A 27,225-nucleotide genomic window follows, 5' to 3' on the forward strand; every position below is an offset into this window, starting at 1 on the left:
TTGCATAAGGAGCCCATACTCTTTTGATTCATTTGACAGGTGAGCATAGTCACACGACATTTCACCCCAGTTCCTCTCCATCTACAACCGTTTTGGTAAAGCTGCTACAAACTGGCATGATACAAAAAAAACGCAACATTTTGCAACTTTCCAGTGTTTTTTGGGCGTAAAAACACTGGCAAAAATTGGAGACTAAGTGTCAACTGTTAAAATTGACACTTAGAAAAGGTTAATGTCTATCCCTACATGTACCATCACTGTTGTATTTTCTTCTTTCAATTTATTAAAAGGAATTTGGAAAAAAGTTTACAAAGTACAAACCATGGTGGATCAGGATGTGTGTCGCACACATAGTATACAGCACTTGTCCTTTTACCATTATGCTTCACTACATAAGACATACTGTACTGTAACATATTCTAACAGCTAAGTACCAAAGTCTGCCAACACTCCAACTGGTGCATCTTATGTTATCGTGTAGTCATTTCTAGTGTGTTTATACACTCAGCACTGCATCGCCTCCATACTTACTTAATTTAGCAAAATACACTTTTCCTGAAAAACACTTGGGTGCACCATATGGTACAAGAGATGTTTAAGAGCATTTGATTCAAATTAGGAACAAAACCTTCTTACAAGCAGAATGATATGAAAAAGTACGTGCCAGATGTCTCCTATTAGGATATACTTGTCACACAGAATGGCTGCTTTGTGCCGACTACTGCACCCTCATGGTCTCCTATATATAGAATGCATAAAATTCTATATATTGACACTTAGATTTGTTGGCTGCACTCAAGCCTGGTCATGCTCAATTAGATGCATGCAAGTACCATTACGTTTTATCTAGTGGTTGAGCGAGTAATCAAAACAAGAAGACATTACTCACTGCCGGATAATAGGCTCTTAAATCATTCTGGACTTATTTAAAAATGTGTATTTTATACAGGCTTTTCTATTGTCCAATCACTTTTTAGGTTATTTTGTCCATCAGGAAATATGGTCAACACCTTGTTCTTTCAAAAGATTTTGTCTAAATGGAATCTGTCATCAAGTTTTTTTTCTATATAATCTGAGGGCAACATGAGGTAGGTGCTAAGACACTGATTTCAGTCATGTGTCACTTATAAGGTCCTGTGCTGTTGTTTTAATACAATGAGTGTTTTATCAGCAGGATACAGGACTACAGCTCACGCGCATCCTGGTCCAACCCCACTCCCAGCACTGATTATCAGCTCACTGTCAATAGACAATGTACACAGAAAGCTGTGCAGTGGACGGGGTTAGCTTTCTGAGCTCTGCTACACGCTACATCTAAAAACTCTGATTGTATCACAATTGCTGGACACAGTAAACTAGGATATATTGTTGGAAACATGGTATCTACCACTACAAAAGTGGATTGAGAGAGGCCGGACATGTTGAGTCGGAACATGGCCGGACACTTCTAGTCGGAACATGGCTGGACATGTCTAGTCTGAACATGGCCGGAAGTATACTAATTGCATACTAGCAGTCACATGACCAGCTGCTTCTGGCACCGACATTGGACAAACCTCACAATGCACAAGGCAGGCAGGATTCACATAGAGTGACCGCTTACTTGTAACTTAAAGGCGGATAACCCCTTTAAGCAACATGATTGGGTTCATCAAGCGATGCTGCCTGTTGTATCACAGGATAAGTACCTTTGCAAGTCATTCATTTTCACTGGAGAAATAGAATGGGAGCCATAACATATAAGAGTCTGACTTAAGGCAGAATGCTGGATTCTCTATAGACCTCATTAACGCCTATTATGTAAAAACGCTCCACAAAGCCTTTCTACTTCATGAGAAATATTTATTTTAATACATTTCCACATATGGTAAATGCTTTGTCCATGTTAGCATTTTGTCAAGACCAGGATAATATTCCCAATCTCTACTGTACTACGTCTGAAGCAATCTTATGCAAGATTTATGCCCCGAGCTGTAACCACTGGCGATCATTTAATGTACTGAATTAAATATAGGGAAGAGTAAGGGAGGATAATTAAGGAGACTTCTTCAGAACTGCTGGCTGCGTTATGGTGGCCAGACAAAAGCTCCACCAAATGAAATAGGCCTCCCTGTTATTTTAAAGGAGATCTTAGGCATTGGCAAAAAAAAGGGAATTGAAGCTTTAAATGTGCATTGTGTATGTATAGAAAAAACAAAGATGGAAAGCGCACATAGGGTGTATCGTCTAGAAGAACCACAATAGCAAGCAAGCCCAATCTGTTAGACTCACCTGCTGAAGTTGTGTGAGTCACAACAAACTGGGAATCACTCATAAAGGTCCGGTCGTCGCTGGTATCCCGCTGGTAGTGAATGAAACAAATCCAAAATGGAAAAAAATCCAAAGTGGAAAAAAAGCCGGGCTGAATAAACCGCGCTGACCAGAAAAAAACGCACCTTCGGCAGTCCATATAATAAAAAACTTCTTTTAATAAGCCATATTAAAGAAGTTTTTTATTATATGGACAGCCGAAGGTGCTTTTTTTTCTGGTCAGCGCGGTTTATTCAGCCCGGCTTTTTTTCCACTTTGGATTTTTTTCCATTTTGGATTTGTTTCATTGTGTATGTATAACATTTTCTAACGGTTGCGCACCTCCCGGGACTTGATTAAAATGGCTGAATCGACAATGAACACATTTATTCTGACATTTGATTCATTTTTTTTTTTCACTAAAAGTTCTATATGCTGCAGCCGAACTGAATGAATATACAGCATTATCCATAGACGTTTTTATTGGATCCTGTATATGGTTTATTGTTAATTTTGTATATTTGGATTTACTAACTGGTGTTTATTACCATTAGTATTACATTTATGAAACCAAATGCACGCATGCTGCATCTGCACAGAAAAGGAACAGATTCTACTGGTGGCGCTAACACACAGTTCACACACGCCTTTTACTTCACCTTTATAAAACGTCTATTAATGCGCATAGCATAGGAAGGATTTTCAGCATATTGCAACAATTCTCATTGTACTGGGCCACAGGGACCAATGAATGCTGCTGCTATGCTCATAATAGTTCTTCTGAGATACAGGAAAACAAGAGTTCATTCACATGGCTCTCATTTATGCAAAGCATGTTCTGGTTGCTAGAACTGTTCGGTTTGTGTGTACTCAGTTCTTGTGATTTCAAGCATAGATGTGCAAATAAGCACACTGTCAGGTTGCATCTTTCACACGGAGCTGTCTGTTATGACCTTATGATTCAATGTTTCCATTTGCAGTATTACTACCGCAGCCATAATTTTTCAGAATTTACATATTTTTTAGCCATTACAATTTTAGCCTACAAAAACGGCATGCAGACTGGATGTAGGGTCATGAAAAATATATCCTTAATTGATGCACAGTAAAAAAAATCACAGGAGTAAAACCACAATCAAGATGCAGGACAGATGAGGGCAGGAGTATCCTTAAAGGAAACCTGACATATTAAACAATGCTATTAGCTTGCAGATATGGGATTAATCTGCGAGTTAATAGCGCTCTTACACCGTGTGGCACTGGCACCGTGACAGGTTCAATCACCACTCTGAGCAACTGTAACTGCGTTGCTGGCAATGAATGACAACAGGATCTGATGCGGAGTAAATAATGTTCCTTTTCTCCTGGCAGCAGGGCTCTCAGTGTAAGCGCCGCATTGTGTCAGAATGCTATTAACCCCACATCTGAAGGTTAATAGTTCCCTTTAAATCTACTAGTCAAAAATACTAGTGGCAGATTTCTGCTTAAGGCCGGGGTCACACTAACCGACGCAAAATACGGTCCGTATTTTACATGCGTAATACGGATGAATGGCCCCTAAACAGTGCTCCGTAAGCATCCGTATGTAATCCGTATGGCATCCGTATGCAGAGATTTTCTCGCAGGCTTGCAAAATGGACATATAATGGAGCCCTATGACAGGGTTTCTAACAGAAACCAAAGAATAGATATAGACACATAGAATGCATATATATATATATATATATATATATGTATTCTATGTGTATATATCTAATAATATATAATGGAGCCCTATGACAGGGTTTCTAACAGAAAACAAAGAATAGATATAGACACATAGAATGCATATATATATATATATATATATATATATATATATATATATATATATGTATTCTATGTGTATATATCTAATAATATATAATGGAGCCCTATGACAGGGTTTCTAACAGAAAACAAAGAATAGATATAGACACATAGAATGCATATATATATATATATATATATATATATGTATTCTATGTGTCTATATCTATTATTTCGTTTCTTTATTAAACCTGTCAGTGTGAGTTTACTGTATAGCGCACTGAATTGCCGGCTTTGCTAAAAGACACCTGGTGCGTATTTCTCGCAAGTCACACGTGTGGTCCGTGTGTAATCCGTATTTTTTGCGCACCCATAGACTTGCATTGGCGTATTACGGCCGTAGTACGCTGACAATCGCAGCATGCTGCGATTGGCACGGAACGTAGAATACGGATGAGAAATATACGGCTGGTGCGAGGGACCCCATAGAGAATCATTGGTCCGTGTCTAATGCGTAGCTTTTAGCTCCTCTCACTCGGCCGTATTCCTCGCCAGTGTGACCCCGGCCTAACACTTTAACGACCTATGACGTGTATATCTGTCCCCCTCTTTGGTGCTGGCTCCGGTGCTGAGCTCACACCTTTTCCAGCACATGACAGCTGATCTGATCAGCTGTTATGTGCTCCTAATAGCTGCAGGTGGAATCACAATCCACCCGCGGCTGTCTACTAGTTAAATGCCCATGTCACATGCTCGCGAGGTGCCAATGAGTTGGCATGACAACCCGGGGTCTGCAGGAGACTCCTGTGGTTGTCATTGATGAACTGGCCAGTGCACATAGCAGATGAGAACTTTTCTTACGCATAGCAGGGCTTTAGCCCTGCTATGCGTAATACAAGAGATCAGAAGATCACAGCTTCTAATCTCCCATGGAGACTATTGAAGCAAGTAAAAAGTTTAAAAAAAGTTTTAAAAAATATTTTAAAAATGTAAAAAAATATAAAAGTTCAAATCACTCCCCATTTTGCTCCATTCAAAATAAAACAATAAAAAATACACATATTTGGTATCGCTGTGTTCAGAAATGCCTAATCTATCAAGATATAAAAATAATTAATCTTAATCCGATCAGTAAACGGTGTAATGAGAGAAGAAATCAAAACACCAGAATTACATTTTTTTGGTCTTTTTTTTGTTCTGGAAATATTGCAATAAAATGCAATAACGGTCGATTAAAACATTGTATCTATCTCAAAACAGTATCAATAAAAATGTCAGCTTGGTGCGCAAAAAATAAGCCCTCACTCAGACCCAGATCCCGAAAAATGGAGATGCTGCTGGTCTTGGAAAATGGTGACTTTTTTGTTTTTGACAAACTTTGGAAATTTTTTCACCACTTAAATAAAAAAGAACCCATTGGTATCTACAAACTCGTAATGCCCTGGAGAATCTTAATGGCAGGTCAGTTTTAGCATTTAGTGAACATGGTAAAAAAAAACAATTGAAGAATTCCACTTTTTTTGCAATTTCACCGGACTTAGAACTTTTATCCCATTTTCCAGTTCAAGATATAGTAAAACCAGTGGTGTCGTTCAAAAGTACACCTCATCCCGCAAAAAAACAAGACCTCATATGGCCACATTTACGGAAAAATAAAAAAGTTATGGCTCTGGGAAGAAGGGGAGCTAAAAACGGAAATGTGAAAACGGAAATGCCCCTTGTCTTTAAGGGGTTAAAGCACCATCCAGCATTTTTCTTTTTTTATTTCATCACTGCAGTGGTATCAGAAATCCTTGTTCCCTGCCCCTAGTATAAAGCTATGTGCATACGTTGCGGATTCCGCCGCGGGTTTTTCCGTGCGGAAACGCAGGTAAAACCGCAGGTAAAGTGACCTGCGGTTTTCCTGCGGTTTGGTCTGCAGTTTTGCCCTGCGGTTTCACACCTCTACTATGGTAAAGGTATGAAACCGCTGCGGAATCCGCACAAACAATTGACATGCTGCGGTTTGTAAACCGCGCGGAAAAATCGGCACCGTCAGCACAGCATTTTTGAAACCCTATAGGGTTTCATTGTACTGTACATGGTCAGCGGAACTGCTGCGTTTCCGCATGGCCAAAACCGCTGCGGAAATGAAGCAGAATCCGCAATGTGTGCACATAGCCTTATACTCACCAGCCGTCTTCAGCTATTCCTGGGGCAACTCTGGCCCTTTCCACAATCTTGTGACCATAGCTTCTGACTGACCGGGAGTCAGAGCTAATGGTCACAAACACTCAATGTAAGGGCGTGTTCACATGATCGTATTTTTAGTCCTAGTGGAGGGACAGCATGTAGTAGACCAATGTTATTCAATGGGGCAGTGCAGATGTGAGATTTTTTTTTTTTTTCTGACTTGCTGATTTATTCCAGAGATTTCTCTGACTGTTCTCTACAGCTGAATCGAGTATGGAAAAATGAATGCACATGCTGCAGGAAAAACGTCCAGGTAGATGTATGGAGAGAATTTTCTACTACATGTTTCTCATGTGTGAACATATCCTAACGCTGACCATACACCTTAGATAACTGTCAGCAGAATAATCTTCCAGTTCCCTCATATAAATTAATGTTTCACTCCATTCTCCAGTGAGAAAGAAAGAATATGACATCTAAACTACACCTGCCTGATACATCTTTCTTCCGACAATATTTGTCAAAGGGAGTCATAAAGCCCCATACAAATGGGATGGTCAGCCAATCCCACCAAATCCAACAGGGACCCTTAACGGAAAAAGAAAACAATAATTTGATAATTATTTTCCTGTTTATGCTTTGCAGGGCATTCTAGAATGTATAGTGATAGTGAGCCCAGAATTAAAAAAACAAAACCAAAAAAAAAACGGATGACATAGTCAGCTTTCTTGCACAGCTTCTCTCCTGGCTGAATATATTAAGAGGACAGACAATCATGATGTCACTGTGCCTGCCTGATCCATTCACTTCATCTGTACTTACACGTAATTACAAGTAGCAGCACAGTCTCTGACCGCTGACCCATACTGCTATGGAGGGAAGTGGTATGGTGTAAGTTGTAGGAACATGCACCCTAATACTATATAGGAAATGATGTCAGACCTGAATATAACTATAAGGCCGGGGTCACACTTGCGAGTGTGATGCGAGAAACTCGCGCAAGTCTCTCGCATCAATACCCGGCACTGCCACTGGCACTCGGGATCGGAATGTGCGGCTGCATAGAAATACATGCAGCCGCACACTTCGGTCCCGAGTGCTGGCAGCAGTGTGTGGTATTGATGCAAGAGACTTGCGCGAGTTTCTCGCATCACACTCACAAGTGTGACCCCGGCCTAACTTTGACATCGTATCTAAAGTGACAATCGTATAAATAAAAAAGTAAAAAAATGAATACTTGCCAAACATAATTCTGTGGCTAAAACTCTGCACTCAGTTACATTTGGTATATTCCCACAAAAAACCTGAAGCCCAGACATCTGACATGGTGTGACAATATAAACAGTCATTGTCATTTTCCAGACAATCTCGTGATGCTTTACTGCTGTTTGAGAAAGTGTCATTGTCTTGTGACAAGGACAAAACAAGAGCATAATTTTCACAGCCGAGACCTGAATACACAAGCTAGGTCTGGGAAGGGATAGTTTAACCTCTAAAGTGATAAAAAGTTCTCTTTTAATAATATTTCCCTTAGATTTGTCAGCAATTCATTGAGTTTTAATGGCAACCTCAGTATCAGTCTTAGAGTACCGTAGTGTAGTATCAGTTTTGTAACATTTCTGTACTAAATGTTTGGAAATCACTCATTTCTATTGTTGCAATAATTTAGGGACAATAGCTGCAAGCTTGACAGTTTTTCTAAAGACAAGCAGTTTACATAGGCCAGATCTAGGCAAACTAGCCACATCTGGCCCTCTGGCTGTTCCAGTCCTTCCCGCGGACCAAGACAGCCGAAGGGCTGAAACAATGGCCCATGGGCTGCACCCAGTCCTCCCCTGCCCGCTGTCCATGCATCGCCGCCTGCTGTCAGTGCTATCTGCATCCTCATGATGCAGATAGTGGTGAAAATGGCGAGCCCCGCAGGGCCTTGGGGTACTCAGTACTGGGCCCATTGACTTCAATGGGGGATGTTACAGCGGCGGTGACCCGGTCCGTGGCCCTGAGGCATCCAGTAATAAAATAGGGGAAAGTTGTGTGGTATTTAAGTGTGACGCCACCCGTGGTTTTCCGGTCAGAGGTGACGAGCGCTGCGGTGTTGTTCCCCTGAGACCATTGGTGTGACGCAGCTGATGTGGAAATGGCTCCCCACAGGTAGAGCAATGGTCTCAGGGCTGTTAAGAGTTGATTAATAGTTCAGATGGCGGTGAACGCTGGGGTGCAGAGAAATAAGAGAAGGTCACAGTGAGGTGCAGTTTCTTTACCTTTTACTTGCAAGTGGCTGCAATCCGGAGTACCACATACAGGTGATTGACTGAGTCTGGCTCACCTGGAGGCATTCAGGGGATCCACCCTGCTAGGTGGGGTTTTGGGACCTTCCCTCTGCGCTTTGTGTGCGGGTCTCTGCTGTTTGCAACTAAGCTGCGGCCCTCTATTGCATCATGGTTTCTTTAACCTGTATGGCTGTCAGCGTGAGCCTATTCCACAGGTGCCGTCCTTTTCACTGTCAGCCCCGGGCTCCTGATCCGCTGCCGTGCCCTCAGGTGTTTAATGTTGCTCAGGAACTTGCAGTCCTCTGTACTTCCAGATTTGTTGGTCAGGACATACAGCTCCTGCCCACCCAGGACTCTGGCCTCCCTTTCTCTCTATTAGCGCTTCGCTCTGGGGTCTGCTATAAGCAGTTTTTAGCTTCCCTGGAGCCTCTTCTCTCTGCTCGTGTCCGTCCCCTCCTCACAGATCAGCTACTAGTCTCCAACTCCCTGGATCTTCCAGTAAGATCCTTTACCTCAGGCTTAACTGTCTTGTCATCAGCTCAAGCTGCTCCCATTTCCATGACAACTCCCTTTGCTTTCTCTCAGCTCACTACTTGCTGACTCACTAACCCCATCTGCTGGCCAGAATTTATAAGGCAGCTCCCCTTTCTGACCTGCAGCTGGAATTGTAATGTAATCTGTTACCTGGCATGGGGGCCCATGTTATGAATGAGTCACCGAGGAGGAAAAATCAAAAAGCAAGCTAAGCCCAGAAAACCGGAGAGGTTGGTAACTAGCGGATTGCAGACCCCTGATCCTATCCACACAACTAGCAGTAGCCTTGGAGCGTGCCTACGGTGGTCCTAGACACCTCGTCACGGCCGGAGAACTAAATAAGCCTAAAGAAAGAAAGGGAAAATCTAAACTGCCCCAGAGCAGACCCCAAAGGAATAGATAGCCCCCAACATGTATTGTCGGTGAAACAAGATGAAAACACAAACACAGATAGAAAGATAGGCTGAGCAAGCGATGGGGTCCTCACTAACTAGAAAGGACAGGAAAGAAAAGCTGCTGTCTGCAATCACGCAAAAACCCTGCCAAAAAATGTCCAACACATCTGATAGAAAAAGGCCCTGAAGTCGCTAGACAGAGCAAAAGAGATCAACTGATCAGAGACAAAATGGGGATTCAGCCCAGTCCCAGCCACGGCTGGCTGAACACAAAAACTAAGTAAACCAGATGAAAACTTATATGAACAATAGCAGAGAAAACTTAGCTTTAAGAAGGCAGGAACCAAACTGGAAACCAGAAGCCACAGTCAGGAGAAATCACCAGCAAGAAACTAGGGAGTCGGCTGCCTTAAATCCAATCAGAAATTCCTGATATCCAATCACAGTCCTCTTCCTCAGGTGGCCGGTTTCTGCCATTTAGATCAGCTTCATTACCTCCCTTCACCAACAGAGGGAGTCCAAATAGAGAACTCACTACTCCTCTGTCAGCACAGCCAGCTCCATAACCCTCACCAGAAGCCAGAGGCAAACCCGAAAATGAGCTCACAACAGGCCCCCCTCCTGCCTCCAGGCATGACTTTACCCATTAGAGGGAGGCAATGTCACAGTGACAACCGGACTCTGGGGTGTCACAAAAACACTGGTGGAGAATGGGGCCACCATCTTCCACCAATCATCGTGTGAGACAGCAGACACGAAGATGTGATTTTATCGTGCTGCTGCTGAGATTCAGTGCTCAGAAGACAGGAGCAGAGCGCCAGGAGAGCAAAAGTGAGGTAAGTATGTGTTGTTGTTTTTATTGTATATGGGATACTTGTATGTACATAGGAGGCTATGTGGGGCTCACATTGCATATATGAAGGCTATTTGGGGCTCACAGTATATATGGAGGTTATGTGGGACTCACACTGCATATATGGAGGCTAATGTGGGGATTATACTGTATATATGGAGGCTATGTGGGGCTCACACTGTATTTAATGAGGCTATGTGAGGTTCATACTTTGCTTTGGAGATTATGTGGGGGGCTCATATTGTATATAGGAGGTGATGTGGGGGGCTCATACTGTATATTGGAGGATATGAGGGGCTCAAACTGTGTAAAGGAGGCTATGTGGGGCTCACGTACATATGAAGGCTATATAGGGCTTATGTTGTATATATGCAGGCTATGTGGGGCTCACACTGTATATATGGACGCTATGTAGGGTTCATGCTGCATATAGGAGGTTATGTGGGGGTTCAAAATGCATATAGAGTCTATTTGTAGGTTTATACTGTATATAGGAGGCTATGTGGGGGCCTATATTGTATATAGGAGGCTATAAATGGACTCATACTGTATGTAGGAAGTTATGTGGGAGCTCACACTGTGTATAGGAGTCCATTTGGGGGCTCATACTGTATATAGGAGGCTATATGGAGACCACTCTGTATATTTGAGTCTATGTGGGGCTCATACCACATATAGGAGGCTATGTGTGGGCTTATACTGTATATTGGAGGCTATAGGTGGACTCATACTGTATGTAGGAGGTTATGTGGGGACTTATACTGAATGTCCAAGGATGTGTGAATGCTTATACTGTATATTGGAGGCTATATAGAGGCATATACTGAATGTAGGAGTCTATTTGGAAGCTCACACTGTATATAGGGTCTATGTGGGGGCTCATACTGAAAGTAGGAGGCTATGCTGTGGCTCATACAGTATATAGGAGGCTTTGTGGGGGCTGATTCTGTATTTTGGTTGCTATGTGAGGGCTAGTATTGTATATAGAAAGGCTATGTGTGGGTTCAAACTGTATATAGGAGGCTTTGTGGGGGCTCATACTGTAATTAGCAGGCAGTGTGTGGGCTCTTACAGTATATGTACTGCGGGTTCATACAATATATAGGGCAGCTATGTGCGGGCACATACGGTATACAAGGAGATGCCAGCATACTTCATTCTGCTGAATATTAAGCAATACAATTAATATTAATATAAATCATTACAATTAATACATTAGTATTAATATTGAGCTGAATTAATTTTAGCCTATTGGTTCGTCCCTTCACAACAGCCATGGTTTCTCATATGGCCCCTCTGGAAAATTAAATGTCCACCACTGACCTAGGATAAAATACTCCTATGTAGAATAAGGTACATCTGGAAGCATTAAGAGCATTCATTACAATTAGCCTGATGGGCACAGGTGCAGTCCTCCGAGTCACTGCAATATACAAGCAAAGGGCGCTCATGGGACAGCTTATCTCAACAAAGTGTGCAATGGAAAGGTCAAAACTCTGAACCCTAAGTGAAGACTCCACCTGTTAGGAACAAATATGTGGGATGAAATAAGGAGCTTCCTCCTGAGAGTTTGGTAATAAATGACATTTCATCTGTTGAGTTTAGACAACAGCAGCATCATAATATGCCTGATCATGAATTGCTCTGCTGCACTTCAGACCAACAAGATGCAAAATGAATCTGTCAATAAAACTGCAAAGCCCTGAACATTTTAGGTAATGACTAAAAGGCAAAATAAATCCAACTAATGAAGGGATTGCGTATCTATGATTAAACAAGGTTGGGACTGAGTAGAATCATGGATAAAGTTGGTTTCCCTTTAGTAAGAAGCCAAGTGCTAAAGTACGTGGACATGATCACCCCTTCTATTTATTGTCTTCTCAGACACACAGGTCCATAAGATGAGAAATACATATGTTATTTCCATAGACAAACATTGGCAACAGAATCGGTCATTTAAGAGCTTTGTGATTTGAATCATGGAATTGTGAGAAAACACCGTCAACTCATTGCCTGCTAAGTTACCCCTTTCAAACATAAAGGAAACCGATCATGTTACTCATGGGCAGCATGGTATAAAGCATAGAAATCTAAGTAGACTGATATATAGATTTTTTGGGGAAAGTCATATTTTAGTTATTTAAATCCCTTGTCATTCTAAACCTGTTAGTCCAGTGGCCTGCCATCAGTGGCGTAACTTGAAGCTCATAGGCACCTTCAATAGTATTGGTCTTTTCATATGGACCAAAGGGAATTTTTGGGTCCCTTAGGCTCCAGGGCCCAGGTATGATTGCAACCCCTGCACCTATTGAAGTTATACCCCTGACGGCCATGATTAAGCTATCTCTGTGTACTCACTGATACAGGGAAAAACTGTTCAACAAAAATTAGGACTGCCTGCATGACTTTTAGTCTTCAGTCATGAGCTATGCATGTGGATGTAGATGAACTATAATATTTAGAAGTGTTTACTAGTTGTATAACGGTTGCTGCATAGATGTTGTGGATGTCTAAAAATTCTAAATTCAGGCATAGCAGCCATCATCTGTAAATAACATTGAATAGGAGTGGCCACAATACTCAAATAGTGTAGATGTCGTGTTCTGCATTGATGCTATTGTAATGCACAATTTGTCTCTGTGATAAATGCTACATCAGTATGTACAGTAGCCATCATATGCAATAAAATGCCCATCATTTATCATTTATAGACCTAGAATATTTTTGTGATTTACCTGGACAAGTACTTAAAAGAGTTGTCTGGCCTTATAGTACAAGTCTGCAGTCACTCTATCTGACTTCCAGCAGTTACCTCAAGTATGTGATTTGCATAGATGCAGTCACATGCTGACTAGTACTTTTGTATTGAGTGAGACTGGACACAACTAGACGGTATGTGGCTGAAAATGTAATACTTGCAGTCACATAACCACCCGCTCACGGCGCCAGCCTCGAGACTGCAGACTTGTAGCCTATGGCCAGACAACCCCTTTAATAAAATGACTTTGCAGAATATGTTATGTAGCTTGGCGGCTCTTCGGTAATTTTTTATAGGGTGCAGAAAAATATCTTAGTTCTTAGGTGATACCGATCTCTTTTTTCAAAGCTTATTATCTTGGACATAAAAAGGATTACATAAGAAATGCAAAAATTTAGTTCAGTCGCTAGTGACTGATTGCAGATATTTTTACTGCAAAAATATTGTGCTGGCTTGCTGCTTTCTAGTGCATGAAAAAAATGTATGATTGAAATGTGAATGTAGCAGGAAAAATGGCAGCTAGCTATATTACTAATCAATCATACTGGCACTGCTGCTAGCACTTCTTTTTCTCTCCCCTATTAATTTAATTTCTGTATTATTCACAGGCTACTACATCTTCAGAGCTGCAGTTGTACATTACATTACTGTCTGGAGTATTTGTCCAATGTTTTAGGGCTTTCTCTTCCTATCTCTATTGCTGAGCTGGGTTGTCCTTTGATATCCGAAAAGACTCTTTAATGGCTGCTGCATTTCCTACTTCAGCTTTTATAAAGACTACTATAGTTCCTCCTGATTGGCTGGGCTATATCATGTGATGTGATATCTGCAACGCATTATAGGATAGTCCATGCAGTCATGCCTAAGCTTATGTGAGCCTTCGGTGGTTGATGTAATCTTCTGAAATGTGTAAAATGGCATCAGACCTTCACAACAATCAAATTGGAAATTGCTCAAATTTACTGACACATGTGAATTTAATTTTTTTTATCAAATTCAAGTCATGGTGATTCGGTTTAAACATCTGTACTAGTAGCTTATATTTTGGAACACAGTATAGCCATAAAGCACAAAATATAGAAGCCATTCAGTTTTACCCTATTTTTTTTAAAAAAATGAGACTAAGGAGAGGAGTAAATGCCTAAAGTAAGAAAAAAACTCACTGTGATGTTAGTGTGAATTGAGACTTTCAAATATTTTCTGAGACTCAAGTGCACACTGTATATAGCCAAAATACTTATGTGAGGTGGCCAGGGTGGTAGTCGTGGCGAGGTGCTGTTTTGCTCCCACACCCTGGCACCCCACAAGGGAAACATAATGTCCCATCTGTTGGGTGTAATGTGTGTGAAGTAGAACTCTCACATTAGGCTCCAGAGTTCTTTCCGATTCTGTGATCTCAGCCCCAGATTCAAGGTTTACACAACCAATTCCTGACTCCATATTTTTACTCAACAGTTCAACTTTATGTGAAAACAGGGGTTCTTGTACAGAGGTAACATATTTCAAATCCAATTACATTCTATGAGCTCTCCCTGCTTCTCTTCTGACAACTTCCATCCTGCAGACGCTCCTTTCACTTCTGCGGCTTCTGTGCCCCTAGGTCCACCATATTTCTCCCATTTCCCCTGTCCAGTTTTCCCATGGAAAAAAGTAAAAGGCGTGCTCAGCTTTGCCTAGTCCTGGCTGTAGGCCCCGGATCCTCTTTGGAATGGTTACTTCAATGGCCGCACATTGCCTCAGCAATCTCCAGCCCCAGGGCTATCTGTCTTCCCTCTGGCATTGCTACATCACTTGTCCCCCCTTAATCAGGAAGGCTCACCACTATATCTTCCTGCTCTGCACTACAACCATCTCTAGCTCCTCCCAGCCTGGAAAACCCCTTATTCTAACTAGGTTTATTCTGGCGCTCTCATTTTCTACTTCTATCTTCTATATCTTTCCCTAGTCTTGTACAAAGTAGATGTAAAGCACATAGACATTATTATATTATTAAGCAAATACAATAATATTCATAAAACTCTATGGAACAGCACATATTTAATGCTAACACTGTTTAAGGGGGGAGATGCACATGGCGGCCTCTGTGATGCACAGATATTTTTCGTTAGATACATGTTCTGTCATTTTAGTGCATGTAGACCATCCCGTGTGGCCATGGCTTTAAGTGTTCTGCTGCTGATTTCAATGTCAAACAAAATATGAAAATGAGGCTAAAATAAAATATGTAAATATGTTCAAGACAAGAAGCTGAGCCGAGGTTTTATCAACAGCATAGATGCATTGTAAAATCAAATGCAATGCCAACTTCAGGTCTTTGCCTCAAGTAAGCCTAAGAATGTAACTTCATTAGTGGTAAAAATCAGAAGCAGTTAGAAAGCTGAGTAATGTTTGTGGTCTGGTTTACAATACACAAGTGGAAAGTGGTTCTGATTTATTAGCTCACAGCATTTATAATGTCATTCCAGTTTCCTTTACTCTCTAAAAAATGTGGGTGCAGTCTTTTTTCATTTTCATATTGGGCAATGGCATGCATAACTACAGATTTATTAGAGGTGAGTGAATCTATTCGAGGGGAATTTAATTTATTTTAAATTTAACAAATAATTTAGATTCACTAGAACCTATGTTTTTGCTATTCAGCTTGTTCAAATCTAAAAAAAAGTCTGTCACTAGGGCAGTCAGGGGTTGGGGGGGTTAAAAAAAAAAATATATATACATCTGCTACCTATCCTGGCACTACAGCTGCCACCAGTTTCTCCCCAGGTTCGCTGCCTCTCTCCAGCTCTAGCCTTTAATTATGTCTCCACTTTTTGGTGCTTTTGGACTCCATAGTGGCATGGAGCAGCACAAGTCATGACTTCATGGTAGGCCTTGTGACAACCAAAGACACCAAAGTGAGAAGAAGGCTGAAGATAGAAGATTGGACTGTAGCACGAGGGAGGAAGGGAGCCATGGAAGACTGTGTTGAGAGCTACAACCCCAGTAGAGGTGATAGATGTGATGAGCACAATATTTTTAAAATTTTTAATCTCTTCATTCATTATGCCTTGGTGTTTGGAGAGATGTTAGAGCATACTAAAAAGCTTTTATCAGCAGTTCGATTTTCGTCAAATCTAATTTTCCTTTTCAAATTTGAATCTCGTCATATTCATTCATCTTTAAATTTGTTATAAGAATCTTCTCATTATAACATAGCATGAGAAGAGACAAGCTGAGTATCTGATGAAATTTAGAGTACATACCTCAATAGCCAATGTGCAGGCTTCTGTTCATCAAACCTTGTCCTACATATGAAAACAAAAAGCAAAAAATTATGTTTACTAAATACTATTATTATTATTATTATTATTATTACCTTTATGCATTATTTGCAGTTTATTTTTTACTTTTTATTTCAGGATATTTGTGCTTTTTGCTTTTTGTTTTCTCTTGTTAATGGTCATGTATTAATATGCACTTACATTGTGCATACACATTAATTTACTTTCTCAGTTCAGACTCCAGTTTTTTATTCATTTCATTGTGCATTCAGTGCATATAAGGGTGTGACCGCCCTCTTTCTGAGCTGGGAAAGCCATCCAGTCTGGCCTAAGCTGTTACTAGTGGGTCAGTCCCTCGATCCTTGTTCACATTCACGTCACTTGGCAAGTGAAAAGGTTTTAAATACTAGAGTAGGACTGTCTCACAAGGGTTGCCGTGATGTGGCGGGGTGGCATGTACATTATTTTGATCAAAATTATGTTTACTAAATACCCTTATTATTACCTTTATGCATTATTTGCAGTTTATTTTTTACTTTTTATTTCAGGATATTTGTGCTTTTTGCTTTTTGTTTTCTCTGTGTAATGGTCATGTGTTAATATGCACTTACATTGTGCATAGGCAGTAATTTACTTTCTAAGTTCAGACTCCAGTTTTTTTATTCATTTCATTGTGCATTCAGTGCATATAAGGGTGTGACCGCCCTCTTTCTGAGCTGGGAAAGCCATCCAGTCTGGCCTATGCTTTTACTAGTGGGTCAGTCCCTCGATCCTTGTTCACATTCACGTCACTTGGCAAGTGAAAAGGTTTTAAATAATAGAGTAGGACTGTCCCATAAGGGTTGCCGTGATGTGGCGGGATGGCTTGTACATTATTTTGATCAAAATTATGTTTACTAAATACTATTATTATTATTATTATTATTATCTTTATGCATTATTTGCAGTTTATTTTTTACTTTTTATTTCAGGATATTTGTGCTTTTTGTTTTCTCTGGTTAATGGTCATGTGTTAATATGAATTACATTGTGCATACACATTAATTTACTTTCTCAGTTCAGACTCCAGTTTAATTTTTTGTTTGTTTCCTGTCCTACATATGGTTGTTTCTTTCTTCTACAGCCCAATATCTTTTCTTTATTCACTCAAGGGTAGTAATTACAATATTATGTATATGATTGCAAGTTTTACTACATATCAATATACACTATATATTTAGCGGTCACTCTATTTAGTATATTTGTATACCTGGTCATTAATGCAAACTTAAAAGTGTGTTTTCCCAAGAACAAAGTTCATTTTAATTAATCGATCTTGGAATGATAAGTTCCACTATTAGATGTGCTAAAAAAAATTTTCCTGTGATGAGATAATCTTATAAATGTGCTGCAGCTGTGTACTGTGTAATGGTTGTGTCTGACTCAAAAGGGACATGGTCTGATCATACCACAGCTCCTGGGCAGAAAGGGAAGCAAAAAACTATACAGACATTAGACCATGTGATCACAGTTCCTTCTTTCTTTGAGTTAAAACATTGCATAAAAACATGCAGTGAAACGTTTCATTTCACAGAACGAATCAGCTGTGATCCCATGTTGTCCTGTCTGTATACTCTCTTTTGTTTTCTCCCCTGCCCAGGAGCTGTGGTATGATCAGACCATGTCCCTGTACGGTCAGACACAGCCATTACACAGTACACAGCACAGTACACATATTTGCAAGATTATCTCAGCACAGGGATATTTTTGTTATCACAACCAATTGTGGAACTTATTTTTATTGCAAGATCTGTTGGATAAAATTAACTTTGCTCGTGGGACATCCCATTTAAACTTTGAAGAAACAACTTTATGCATTTCCATATGAAGACATAGTTATTGAAAAGGCATTCTGATCACAACCTTTTAATGATCTATCCATGGAACAGGTAATTAATATCAGATTGGTGAAGGTTTGACACCAGGCACCCCCACTTTTCAACCACTATTTACTCCAGCAGTGGCAGGATGTAAACACTTTGAATGGAGCTATACTCCTCAGATCCATTCAAATATAGCAGCCAGTGGAGTACCACCAATGGCAGCAGACCACGAGGCCACAATGGGGCCTATGAGCTGGGGAGCCTGGTCCAAACACTCCCCCCCTCCGCATCGTACAAAACTGATGGAAAATGGAGCGATCAGCTGACACTCTGTTTCCTGTTATTCCCCTTGTGCTTCAGAGTTCTGTAATGTATTAGCACAGAGGGCACGATGATGCCACTACAGCGCGCCCTCTGTGCAGAGCAGTGTAGAGGGTCAGAAGATGCTGAGGAGAATGGAGCAGCAAGCAGCAGGGGAATGGATAGAAGAGATTATTTATTTTTTATGTATGGAGCAATATATGGGGCCCATTACACTGTATTAAGCAATAAATAGTATGTGGCCCATTATACTTTATGGAGCAATATATGGGTCCCATTATACCATATGGCGCAATATATGGGGCTCATTATACTGTATGGAGCACTATATGGGGCCCATTATACTGTATGGAGCACTTGTAGGGCCCATTATACTGAATGGAGCACTATATTGGGCCCATTATACTGTATGAGGCACTATGTCGGGCCCAATATAAAGTATGAAGCACTAAGCACTATATGGGGCCCATTATACTGTATGGAGCAATATATGGGGCCCATTATACTGTATGGAACATTATATGGGGTCAATTATACTGTATGGAGCAATATATGGGGCCCATTACACTGTATGGAGCACTAGATGAAGCCCACTATTCTCTATGGAGCGCTATATGGGACCAATTATACTGCATGGAGAAATATATGGGGCCAACTACACTGTAAGAAACACTTTGTTGAGTCCATTATACTGAATGCAGCAATAAATGGGGGCCATTATACTAAATAAAGCAATATATGGTCCCATTTTACTGATGGAGCAATATATTGGGGCCATAATGCTGTATGGAGGACTATGTAGTGCTCATAATACTGTATGAAGGACTATGTGGTGCCCATAATACCGCATGGTGCCCAAAATACTGTATTGAGGATTATATACGAGGAAAATTACTTTGTAAGTGCAGCAAAGTTGTGAGATATGTTTTTGTGACTCCGCCGAATATTAAAGTGTTTTTTTTGGGGGGTGCCCAAATAGAACTTCTGCTATGGGGTCCCATGATTTCTGTGTATGCTCCTGATAGCAGCCACTGCTGGAGACTGCAGAACAACTTCTTAAAGGGCAACTATGTACAGTTTGTTTCTTAGTGCAGAATTTTCATTTAGTAAGCATAGAAGCATAACTTAAAGGGTTTTGTTTAAATGTGTGATTAATACAGATGAACGGCTCTGCTGAGATTTGAATTTCTCAAATCATGCAGATTTTACAGGGAAATTTGATTCGCATTGAAATTATTGAATGGAGATTAAATGTTTCTTATTAGGCTTTGGGGTCTTTCCCAACCCCAGAAGATAATAAAGATAGGCTGTTAAAAAAAATTCTGGTAATACTTCTCCGCTCAGCTGTCCCTCCACCCCAGCTGTCCAGTCCTTTGTGCCTCTTCTTTTTCCCTTTCCTCATTCCACACATTCTCTTCACCTCCGACACAACTAAGCCTCTGATATGTCTGTGCTCCGTGCGACCACTCGCGTGATGCGTGTGTTAATGTGGTGACTTCACAATGTGCACCACAGCCACACGATGCGCAGAAACATCAGAAGCCTAGTCATATCTGAAGTCCACACCTTGAGTGAAGAGGCTGAATAGGATGCTCTCAATTGTGGGAGGGTAAATGAAGATGTGCGGACAGGTGAGCAATGTGATATCATTTTCTTAACCTTTCGCTTATTCCCCTATGGCTCAGAAAAATGGCAGCCAGATGCGGCTGAATTACAATGCTGAGCCAATTAGTAATCCGCATTCTGGAGAACTTTTAATTTTTAGAAAATTTGAGAATTCAATTACACTCGAAAAAATTTGCTAATATTTAGTGATAAATGTCAGATTATTGACAGATACACTAATGGGACACTGACTTTTCAATTGTAGTTAAGTGGGCCCATGCCATCCTTTCCTTGTGGTAATTCAGCATCTGCAGTGCTCAATGTCAAATCCACACATGCTCAACCTCTGCTCCGTACATACTATTCCTCAATGCAGTCCTGCCGTTAAAGGGAACCAGGAGCCTGGGAACCGTTTTAGTGACCAGAAGGAACCTTAATGATAAGATATTTGTCACCTATCCTGTGATTTGATGATAGATGCCCATTATGTAGAAAGCCCCCCTATTGAAATGAAATTGAATACAATGCAATTGCAGTAGTAGAGGGAAGAATTTTGCATAAATCAAACATGTTCAGAGACCTCTTCTGGGAGGTATCAGTGATTCACGCTCTACAAGGTGTTGTGGTGTGGTTAGGAAGGCATCACTGGTATCCATTAAGCACCATCTAAGTAACTCTTAAATGCTACTGCCTATCTAAGTATTTTGTTAAAGCGGACCTATCACCTACTGAAAAAGTTCCTGAAGTAAAATAATAAAATATAAAAGTTTTCTCAGACATAAAAAATTAGAAATATGTAAGCAAATACTTTTGTCTAATCTGGTGATCACAGCTATGGCCCTTTAAGAAATTTATGAAAAAAAATAAGTGGATCAATTCAATAAACCATCAAAATAGGCTTCATGCTGCCACATTTGAGAAGGCGCCATTTTGCCTTTCAGAAATTTTATACGCTTAGCTCGCCTCAGTTTTGGACTGGGGAACATTGGACCCACCAGAGGACTTGATACTTGGGACCCACCTTTAATCTATAGAAAACAAATGCATTTTCAATAGTGGGGGTTTTCAGACCAGGGCTAATTTTTCTTACAGAATTGCCATAAGATATTATTATAAGATGATGTTCGGATTTGGCTCTGCTTATTGTTTTGATTGGTCATTGATCATTCTTTTTAATTTCTTTATTAATGACCTTGTGGATGGGATTGAGAGTAAAGTGTCAGTCTTTGCTGATGACAGCAAACTGTGTAGGATATTCAAATCTGAGATTTAAAGGGAACCTGTTACCAGGTTTTTCCCATATAACATAAGGCCACCACCTTTGAATCTCTTTCAGCCCTGTGTTTCAGTATTTTGGAAAGCTGTATATAAGCTGCTCTACAGAACAAAAAAAAGACCTTTTATTATACTCACCTACCGGGCGATGCAGTCCGGTGGGCATAGCTGGTCTTGGTCCAGCTCCTCCTCTCCTCTCTCCTTGCATTCACTGTCCTCCTTCCCTGCTTCATGTGGATGACAAGTCCTACATCATCCACACATTATTCTCCTGCGCAGGTGTACTTCTCTCTGCCCTGCTGAGGGTAAAGTAAAGTACTGAAGTGCACATCCGCTGGCGCTCTTTGGCCTCTCCCCACTCATACACAGAACAGTACTTTGCTCTACCATCAGAGAGAAGTACACCTGTGCAGGAGTTAGAGAAGTACACCTGCACAGGAGGTAAATACAGGTGATGACAGGTCCGCTATAAGGCTGGGGTCGCACTGCATTAATGCAGTCCGTTTTGCGGATTGTGTTACACCGCAGCATAATGAGATGTAACGCAATCCATTAACACTGCCATTCACTCCCATTAGGAGCGCATTGCTAGCGCATGCCATAAATCGGCATGCGCTAGCGATGTGCTGTCATTCTGTGACGGACCCTCGGATGCGGGCTGCAGCGTCCGAGGGTCCGTCACTGCTAGCGCAGATGAAGCATCTGCGCTAGCGGGCTCACATAACGCGATCACGTTATGTGAGTAGCATTAATGTAGTCCGTCAACGCTATGCATTGAACGGCCTGCATTAACGCTAGGTGAACCTGGCCTTAGGCACCAGGTTCTCCCTGACTCAGGACTCCATAGGCAGCCATGAGTTCTGCTGCGATGGACATCCCTGAAGGAGAAGTCAGGTCAGTCCGACATGACACTGGCTCTCTTTGCAACCAGTTGGTGTCTCCTAGAAAAGAGAATCTCGCCATATTTTGTACACTATTAAGATGAAGACAAAACCTGTGTCCCTGTTATACTGATTTAATAACCTAATTTGCTAATGACATTTATTTGAATAAAGTCTTATAATCTACTATCATAAGCGATTGGTCCTCTTTAACCATGCACCCCTATCTTTAAGGCTGTGTGCCCACGTAGCGTATTTTAAGTGTTTCCGCTGCATTTTTAAACACGTGATTCTGCTGCGGAAATGCTTAAGAAAAGCATTCCATTCAATCATAATTGAGAATGCACATGTTGTGCCAATGGTGCGTTTTTTACCGCTGCAGATTCGCTTAGCGGTAAAAAACGCAGCATGTTCATTAATTTTGTTGAATCGCGTGTGATTCCGCATACCATCAATTGTATGGGCAAAAACGCATGCTAAAATGCTTGACAAACGCTTAAAAAAGCGCGTCAAAAACCGCATGCGTTTTCCCGGGAGCAGGGTGTGCGATTCTGCTTCAAAATCGCTACGTGGGCACATAGCCTAAAGCAACTGTCTACCAATCTTGTAATGGCTAAATCCAGAGCACATGCTGCTTCTATAAACTTGATAATAGACTCCATGTGGTTCATTAGACTACAGTCAGCAAATCTTTAAAAAGGCACCTTTGTTATGAAATTTGGACTAGGAGATATTGTACTTAATAAAATAAAATAACTACTGACTGTATGTACATGTTAAACATCTGAATATGCAAGCAGTATATTCTAACGGTGGCCAAAGGATAAGCCTTCATTTTGCATTTAATTTAACCTAACAACCTCTAATATGTGATGACACTGGTGACAATATATTTAGAGTAGACTGTAAGAAAGTGGCATATCATGGGGAGATATCATGTGATACAATTGTATACGGGGCTGATTTGACATTATAATTGTTTACTGCACCGAGATTGGCAAGTATTTGTGGCACCCCAGAGTCCGGTTGCCATGGTGACATTGCCTCCCTCTAAGGGGTGATGTCATGCCTGGAGGCAGGAGGGGGGTCCCCATGCCAGGTAACACAGTGTGCATGATGGTTCCTGCTGCAGGTCAGAAAGGGGAGCTTCCTTATAAATTCTGGCCAGCAGGTAGGGTTAGTGAGTCAGTAAGAAGTCAGCTGAGAGAGTAAACAAGGGAGCTGTCATGGAAACAGGAGCAGTTAGAGCTCATGACAAAACAGTTGGAATTGGTCTGTGGAGAGGGGAGGGACAGGAGCAAAGACAAGGGTTCTGGGGAACTAAAATTGCGTATAGCTGACCCCAGAGCGAAGCGCTGATAAAAAGGGACGCCAAAGTCCTTGGTTGGGCAGGAGCTGTACGCCCTGACAGCCAAATCTGGAGTGCAGGGGACTGCAAGTTCGTTGGCCACACTGAACACCTGAAGGCACGGCAGCAGACCAAGAGCCCGGGGCTGACAGTGAGCAGGACAGTGCTCATGATATAGTCTCATGCTGTCTGCCATACAGGTTAGCAATCATCACACAGGAGAAGGCCGCAGCTTAGCTACAAGCAGCAGGGACCCAAAAACAGAGCGCAGATGGAAGGTACCCAACCCCACCTGACAGGGTGGATCCCCAGAATGCCTCCAGGCGAGCCGGACTCAATCCATCATCTGTATGTGGTACCCCAGGTTGCATTTAAGTTCAAGTAAAAGGTAAAGAAAACTGCACCTCTCTGTGTCCTTTACTTTTCCTCTGCACCCCAACGCTCACCACCATCTGAACAATCCTGGAGCCCCGCTCTACCCGTGGGGAGCTGAACCATCTTTGCTGCATAACCATCAGCCCCAGTGGACCAAAACCACAGCGTCGACTGCCCATTGCCGAACACCACGGGTGGCGTCATGAACAAATGCCACATAATTATCCTCTATTTCTTACTGGACGCCCAGGGCCACAGACAGGGTCACTGCCACCATGACATCCCCTTTAAAGAACTTGACCAGCCCGGTACCGGGTAACCTAAGGCCCTGTGGGGCGCTCCATATTAAAGTACTGATATCTGTATTGGTGCTGTATTCATGCACTGTTGGTGGTTCTGATGATTTATCCTTGTACTGCTGTGGGTTCTGTTTATGTATTCTTTTACTGATGGGGGTTCTGGTGATGTATTCATGTGATGATAGTAGTTCTAGTGATGTATTCCTGTGGTGTTGGTGGTTCTGGAGATATATTCTTGCACCAATGGTGGTTGTGATGATGTATTCCTGTACTGCTGGTGGTTCTGGTGATATATTTATGACATCTGACCTGATATTAAAAATGATTGCTGTACTAAGCTTAGTGCTGTCTTCTTGTACTGTTATTGATTCTGGTGATGTATTCATGTACTGTTGGAGGTTCTGGTGATGTATTCCTGTAATGATGATGGTTGTGATTCTGTATTTCTGTAGTATTGGTAATACTGATTATGTATTTTTGTACCTTAGGTGGTTCTGGTGATGTATTTCTAACATCTGACCTGATATTACAATTTATTGCTCTACTAAGATTGGCTCTGTATTCATGTACTGATGGTGCTTCTAATGATGTATTTCTGGACTGATGGTGGACCTGTGATATATCTAAGTTCAACTGGTGCTTCTTGTACTGTATTTCTGTACTGATGTAGGTTGTTATGTAGTATTTCTGTAATTTTAGTGGTTCTGGTGAGGTAATCCTGTGCTTCCTTCTGATCCTATTGACATGTAACTATCCATAACTTTTCAGAGAATGTGATAAATGACTATGTTAATAAAAGATTTTGTTGTTTAAGTTAAGGATTACATCATTTGCATTTGTTAGGAGCATTAATTATAAAATTCCACACTGTAGCATGCCAAATCCTAACAGTGTGTAATATGCTCACTATCAGGATTCAGCTCTTTGTGCCGGTTTCAGTGGTCATCATATGATCACTCACATAAAATTTTAATACTTACGGATATGTGACTAGTATATCTTTTTGCTTCTCTCAGTGAAACAGAGGCTGTAGTATTTAGCTGAACACTGAGAGAATTAGGAAAAACAGGTAGTCAGCATGTGACTTTCAGTATGCAAATCATATATGAGTGGTCACATGATGGCTCCTCAAACAGCTTAAGCTGCATATAGTATGGTGCGCCAAACTTAATTTTTGCCCCAGGTGCAGGAAAACCTAGATTTGCCTCTATATAAGAAATTGAACAACCAAAATCTAAAATTATTCTAATATTGTACCTTTCCATAGATGGCCATTTCACTACTTATTCAACTCATTATGCAGAAAGATGAAATGCTGTAGAGATTCCATTAACCAATAAAGCCACTTAAGCTAGACTTTGTTGTATAATTTACAGGGTAACAAATTGTGAAATAAGATGATCCAAAATGGTGTGATCATAAGAAGGCTAGAAAGAGCAATTAACAATTCCATCGGTTTTCCAAATTCCAAGTTCATCCGAGGTCACTTCATCTGGAATCACACTGGACTTTTTGATGCAGTTTCTTGAACCACACACAGAAGTGGATACAAAAGAGGAGAGATTAATCAAATTAGTGTTCCCTATATACTTTTCCTTCTTTTTGGATCCAGTTCTAGATTTGGTTAAAAAACTGCATAAAAAAACCATCACAATACCTGCATGAGTAATTCCATTATAAAAGTTTCAATAAATATAATGATTGCTATAATGTAATGGTTAACCATTCACTTATGTGACTAAAGAGCTTTCCCAAATATTGAATTGGATATTCTTTAACCTTAATCATTGCTTTGAGTTTATATTATAAAATCAATTGCAAACATTTTAAATATGACAGCATTGAGATAATGGCCGTCTAGTTTTCTGTAGCATCTTAAACTAAGTCTTTTGGTGCCAATTTCCCTAATATTTCCATATTACTTGATGCAAATGTAAATCTTCACTACTAATGCATGGGTGCAGCACAAAACACACCCTAACGTAAAGCTGGGAATAATATCAGTGCAGACCTAATTGTGTCTCATTTCTAAGGTCATGCATCTGCATTCCCATCTGTGCACCTGACTTGAAAGGTCAGAAAAACAATAATGGTTCTAATAAACGGTTGATTTGGGCCTGATAGAGTAATAACCATAGAGGTGAAGTTGTAAAAAAGCTGAAACATATAATGTGCCAAATGCAAGATTCTATCTGAATATCCATGGTATTTAATCGACTTAAAAAGCACTTCCCTAAATTAAAAACCACCAGTAAATCTATATGGCGTGCTTTATTGAACTGTTCAAATTTAAGCTAAGCTATGACTGTTTCTGAGAAAGTTGGGTGGCAAGTAATATGACAGTAGCCCTCACAAGGCCAAATCTGCCTTCTTTATTTAATGAAACATACACTGGGGCAAAAAAGTATTTAGTCAGTCAACAATAGTGCAAGTTCCACCACTTAAAAAGATGAGAGGCGTCTGTAATTTACATCATAGGTAGACCTCAACTATGGGAGACAAACTGAGAAAAAAAAATCCAGAAAATCACATTGTCTGTTTTTTTTTCATTTTATTTGCATATTATGGTGGAAAATAAGTATTTGGTCAGAAACAAAATTTCATCTCAATACTTTGTGATATATCCTTTGTTGGCAATGACAGAGGTCAAACGTTTTCTGTAAGTCTTCACAAGGTTGCCACACACTGTTGTTGGTATGTTGGCCCATTCCTCCATGCAGATCTCCTCTAGAGCAGTGATGTTTTTGGCTTTTCGCTTGGCAACACGGACTTTCAACTCCCTCCAAAGGTTTTCTATAGGGTTGAGATCTGGAGACTGGCTAGGCCACTCCAGGACCTTGAAATGCTTCTTACGAAGCCACTCCTTCGTTGCCCTGGCGGTGTGCTTTGGATCATTGTCATGTTGAAAGACCCAGCCATGTTTCATCTTCAATGCCCTTG

The 27,225-nt window shown here is 40.9% G+C and overlaps 1 protein-coding gene across 3 annotated transcripts in view; it reads right to left on the minus strand.

Moving 5' to 3' along the window:
- NYAP2 (neuronal tyrosine-phosphorylated phosphoinositide-3-kinase adaptor 2) overlaps window positions 1-27,225 on the minus strand; it is a 286,187-nt gene that overhangs the window by 223,757 nt on the left and 35,205 nt on the right. For 2 of the 3 annotated variants that reach the window (XM_073579086.1, XM_073579085.1), the window contains exon 2: window positions 16,302-16,343. The exons of the other annotated variant lie outside the window; for it this stretch is intronic. The gene's annotated coding sequence lies outside the window, so the exon portion shown is untranslated. The remainder of the gene's footprint in view (window positions 1-16,301; window positions 16,344-27,225) is intronic. 3 annotated transcript variants of the gene reach the window in all.

Source organism: Dendrobates tinctorius, unplaced genomic scaffold, assembly GCF_039654945.1.
Source record: "Dendrobates tinctorius isolate UK_male_01 unplaced genomic scaffold, ASM3965494v1 ptg000060l, whole genome shotgun sequence".
Lineage (NCBI taxonomy): Eukaryota > Metazoa > Chordata > Amphibia > Anura > Dendrobatidae > Dendrobates > Dendrobates tinctorius.